Source organism: Battus philenor, unplaced genomic scaffold (assembly GCF_028537555.1).
Source record: "Battus philenor isolate CCGP_79_NKW_IND1 unplaced genomic scaffold, ilBatPhil1.0.hap1 SCAF_2, whole genome shotgun sequence".
NCBI lineage: Eukaryota > Metazoa > Arthropoda > Insecta > Lepidoptera > Papilionidae > Battus > Battus philenor.
Genome location: NW_027181682.1, coordinates 7017866 through 7023865, shown reverse-complemented (window position 1 = coordinate 7023865; position 6000 = coordinate 7017866).

Genomic DNA, 6000 nt, shown 5'->3' with positions numbered 1-6000 from the left:
TTTTACAGTAAACTAAAATGAACATCTAACGATAATTTTTCTTTGTTGTAATGTAAACCGTGTCTATCATAACATAGTGTGTTGTAACCTTGTACAAGAAATAAAACTTTTATATTATTTCGTATATTCTGTAGCGCATGTCGAACAAGAGAAACTGACGTAATTGTTTAAGTCGTATAAAGACACTGCACCTGTTTGGTGAATAAAACGTTATCGTCTTTGCAAAAGTTTTACCATACAGCTCCTGCGTATTCACCCTTACATGATTTAGCTTTTGTTCTAACTTAAGTCGGTCCTGCTTGACAAAGACATCACAGGAAATCATATCTAGTTCAACATTTCACATATTCAACATATATTCTATTCAACAAAATTTTGTTTAATTTGTATAGACAGTATTCACTTTAGTATATACATCATATATATATACATATTATAGTATTAGTAATTAGTATACAGGATATAGATGCAAAAGCTTTAAAAGTGTGATGTATAGATCATTACTCGACAAAAAACTTTGAAGCTTTTGCACATTTTTTCAATCGGCGTGTGTAGGTAATCACTGTATGAAAAAAAATTGTTTATTCTATATTTTCTATACTGGTTAATAACTTTTGAAGTACAAAGTGCGCAAGGACAGATATTAAACAATAATTATATTTTATATGTAGTAATCCGATTTTTGAAAAAGCTTTTATTTTACACTTAAAATCAATTAAGCTGTCTATCAGTGACCATGTACAACAAAAAATTAGATATACTGTAAGAAGAATTTGTAATTAAACATAATCTTATTAGTCTTGCAATGGTAAATGATTGTCCTGGGGTTTAGGTCTTTGGGCACACTTGAGACCAGAGGCTTAACAGCCTGGCAGGCGTTCGGTCACTCCCTGAAGCATCTAACCAAGTTTTTTTCTTAAGAAAAAACGCACAACAGAATTAAAAAAAAAAACAAATTTAGTTAATGTGATAATTCTACCAAGGAGATATGTACAATCTCTCCTCACACTTATGATTGAATACGACAGTATTCTTTGTAACGCCGATTCCTAAAACATTTAATTCCAAATTGAACAGAAATGTTTTTCTTTCGTTTATATACAATTTTTTCCATACAATTTTATAACACAATTATTTTTGTTCTGCAAATGTTTAACATATGCAGACATTGTGTTTCTGTTGTTTTTATTCTTTTACATCTTAATATAGTGTTATAGGTCAAACGTCGAATTCAACTTGGCTGGGCAATGTTCGCGAAACTTTGAAATATCTGGTCGTTCAATATTCTTAAGTGCCTCAAGACGAAGGTTTACAACCAATGTGTTAGCAGTGACTTACCTTAGAGTCATGAGAAGAGCTAAGCATGGGATTCCTTTCAAGACCGTAGACAAACAATGATCTCAACGGATTTGCAAATTGAAGTAGCAGCGGGCAAGCTATATGACGCGCAGAATAGATAGCCCTTGGAACCAAAACTCTAGGCCTTAGACCTATACCTAAAGTTTTGTAGTGAATACTCATAAGGTTGATAGAAGACCTTGTTAAGTTCATAGAAAAATTAGGTTCCAGACCGCTGTAAACCGGTTTTATTAGAAAACTATGCGAATGCCTACATCGAGAAGTGGTCGTACTACGTTTAAAATGATGATGTTGATATGAAAAGTATAGTTTTAACATTTAGTATAATTTTATAAAAGCAGCAAAAATACGAAATAGTTGCACCGCACCTATTTTACAAAAACGTTTTGGGAATATGGAATAAGAGCTTAGCCAATAAGCCTTTGGGTACGATATAAGTATACCTGATTCACCGCAAGCGCCATTTACCACTTTTCAAAAGCATTCTGGCTTTTCCGATAATCTCCCTTTTCACACCTGTACAATTTCCATACCAGTTGTGCTTTAGCAACACCAACAAAAGTGTCTCTTTTCGTGTAGATAACAAGAACTAAAATCGTTTGGCTTTAACAACTTTTATTCGAAAACCGTAACTTGGTCGATGAGTATTTGCCTTGATGGTATATTCCGAAGGCAAGTTCATTAGTGCCGGTAGGACAGGTCTTTGTTTTGTTCGGACTTGAGAGTTCGAATTAACGCTTGCAGCGTTTGTCATGGATGCGGAATAATAATCGGTTCGTTACAAGTTTTTCTTGAAATTTCATAATTTATCCCTTTTATGGGTTTTGCGATTGTTATTCTCTCTATTTTACTTCTTTGATTTTGGACTATAATTGGCATTAAGAATTGAATGAGTGTAGTGCGCGTGTCCACCTAAAAGGTAGAAAGCTAATTATTAAGGTGGTCGGATGACCTTAAGCTGCTTCCAACCGACCTTAATAGAAGTTCGTGAGGAGAACTATATCCGTCAGCAGACGGTCCTACTGCTAAAATGAGGATGACGATGAAAGTGTGAGATTTATAACTTTTTATTCTTCTTTTATTTAAGATAATATCATAGAAATGTATACGAATAAACGTGTTCAAACAATTTATTTAGAATCTGATGTTATTGCTGCGCTAAGTTGATGATACTATCTCGATGAATATCTAAGTAGTATCTTTGTACGCAGTGCATTGGAAGCTGTCTAGATGAATTCATTCTACTATCGATTGAAACATTAATCGGTTTGAATTGGATAAACATTATTATAAAGTGATGAGCCGTTCTTTTGTTAAGATTAGGAATGTTAAAACGCTGCGTATTAACATGTATATATTTCTGTTAGAAATAAAAAACCAGAGCCAATACTGAAACAATTTGTAGTTGTAGTAGCAAATTTCTTTACCTTAAAACATTAATATGAATGTGAATTATTATTATCGTTGAAAGATAGCTCATTTTGTAACTAAATTATCCTCTCTGCGTTGAAATGCTGCAATTTAATAAGGCGATAATTCGTTCTGCGTTGTAACCAGAACGTGCTCCGAATGTCTTGTTAAATAAATTTTCATTTAATTCTAGAGAATACTTGAAGTATTCCATATTAACTACCAGCAATTCGTCAACGTAATTTTAATTTTAAATATTAAATATGAATTCATATAATACTGGTTTTTTTTTTAATAATTTGCACAAATATTTACGGTTTGTGGGTTCACTGTAGTTACATCTTCATAGGAATAAACCACCCTTTTATTTGATGTAATATTTTTATGGCTATGATTGCCCCCATACAAGTTACAAATAAAACTTTGTACCGCTTGTGTTGTTGTTACTATAACCCTCGAAAATTCCACAACCTATGTCGTACAGTTTTGTAATGGTCGAATTTAAACGCTCCTTATGTTAGACAAACTGGCCTCATTGGAGCCACCAATATTCGTGTTTTGAAAGAATTCATTTCTTCCTTCTTCTTTGTTGAAGAATTAAAGCCAGTTTTATTTATAATTATAATTGATTTTATAATAATGGCAAAAAATGTCCATTTGGCAGAGATAGAAATCAAACCGGCGTCCGAATTTGAATTAGATTAAGAAATAATACACATGAACCAAAAAGTTTGGCGGTAGTACCCAATCTATTATAAGAATCGTTGTCATTCGAACGCTGGATCTCCAACTTAAAAATAGATAGCACTATATGTCTACACAGCTATCGTTGGAAAAACGAGGTCTCGTCACAGAGGCCAAAATTTATTCGAGATGGCAGCGACAGCGGCGTAAGTACAGTGATTACAGAACCACAATCTTAACTTCAAACTTTATAGTTAACAAGTTCAGATTTTTCGATGAACCTTCGAGTTGTAATATTCGACGCACGTACATTTTGTACTGCAATACAAATTCATTTACTGAATATTAGATTGAAACAAGTCTTTTATTTTAAATAGTCAATAAACGACGTATTGCAATATAATAAAAAAAAATTAGTAGATACTTAGTTTCTTTTATTTTTGTTGTTAAGATAAATATGTTTAATTTTTGTTTTAACACAAAATAAACTTCGAACTCATAACTCGTTAATGACTCTATTAGAGCAAAAATAAATGTCTTAAAAACAGCTTCTTTAAATAGGCCAATGTAGAAAAAAAAGGTGACGTCGATTCGATACGAATTAACTGAAAAAAAAAAAATAATTATTGTATCAACGGTGTTAATAAGAAAGATAAAACATCGTAAATGACCTTGAGTGTATTGTTATTCATGTATAAAAGATTTAACAAATGAAAAAGTAATGGAATATTAAGTCTTCTATGGTTGACAGCACCGATAATATAATTGTTGCTACGTATACTTGTAATTACATTTAAAAACTTTTCATAAAAATAACGAAATTGCATATAAATATTAGATAAACAAAATTATACACTCAAAAGTAATTCCGTCTATTTTTAACCGGTCTTGTCGAAAAAAATTGTACAGCGTTTAAGTTTTCTTATATGACACGGAACATCCTATATCTCCCTGGGGCGTATGAGTCAATTTTCGATGTAAAAATAGGACATCCGATACATGCACACAGAGAGTTTCTCGTTTTGTCAAAGCAATTCGGAAAGCTTGCTTTCATATTTTTCTTTGTATCATTTGGGATAAAATATTATCTAACCATTGCCGATAGCATATATCTAAGTGTATATTTTGGTATTGAAAAGTTAAATAACTCGAAAATGTTTATTTAAGAGGCTGGTTATTAATTTTGTGGTAGGTTTATATGATGATTCTTGTCTCGTCTTATTTGTATTACGAAAGGTAAGAAATGGGTAAGAAATAAAAAGAAATGAAATATGGGTAAGGCACTTAACATGAGCTATGCGGATTCATGTCACGTTACGTTAAGTGTAAAAAAGAAAAAGGATTTTTTACATTTATATATTCGTAATTTCAGTTTTCTGTGGTAATAATTAATGTTCCCAATAGTAGTTAATGAGACTGGCACGAGAAAATTATTCAACTAAGAAAAATACAATTTTATTGAAAACTCTTGCATTTTGATTATTATTAAATACAGCGCTGCTAATATTCTATCTTCGTATTTATCGAAACTTGTAAGAATGCACAAACTTACGAAGAATACAAATGTTCATGATATTAAAAACAAAATGCTTTGGAAGCGGAACATATTTAAGAAAGGTTAATTCAACTTTATAAGTCAGCGATATTTTTCTAGTGCCAATTATTTTGTAAAATTAAAGAAGATATTAAATACATGTAAATGTATATTAATTAAAATAGTAGTTTAATATCAATATTTTCGTACCTGCGGTAAAATGGAAATTTAAGCGGGAGTACAACAGTGTATTCCGGCAAACAATATCTAAAACATAAACTGTATAAGCCATAAACTCTATCCTGTGAGTTATGATTTCCTTTGTGGATATCTTCAGACATTTCTAAACAAAGTAAACAAGCGTTATAAATGTTGATGTAGTATAAATTAAAATTTAAATTGTCATTATTAATTTAAATTTACGTTTATATTTACATAAAACAAGATATTTGATTTTGTAACTGTTAGCTAAGAATATTCATATCAATATACAAATAAAAAAATGCGGTAATGCTAATTCTAGTTTTAAGTCGAAATTTTTTTAATATCTACAAAAGTTTTATAAGCCCTATCATTCTGTAGTTCTGGAAGTTCTAAATGAATTTCTCCGTTTTCTATAGTCATTTAAAATATATCTTTAATAGAATGGCATTTAAATACCCATAATTCCTGGTTTCTAATCCCTAGCCTATTAACAATGGCCATAGTAATTTGCATATCAATATACAATAGATAGACAATAAATATCTATTGTTAATCTAATAGTGATGCGTAATAATCTATAATCATTAATATGCCCGTCTTCAGGCTGATGGCATTATTATTTTAGAATTACTTCTTAATCAATATAAATCTTTAAAGACATTTTATAAAAATAATATTTCATTATTGTCGTCATCATTTCAGAGAGACGTAAAACATCCACAGCTGGACATAGGCCTCCCTCACAAATTTCCAATAGAAACGGTTAGAAGAGGTCTGTATTTAGCGTCTTCGGACGAATTATGGGTCCA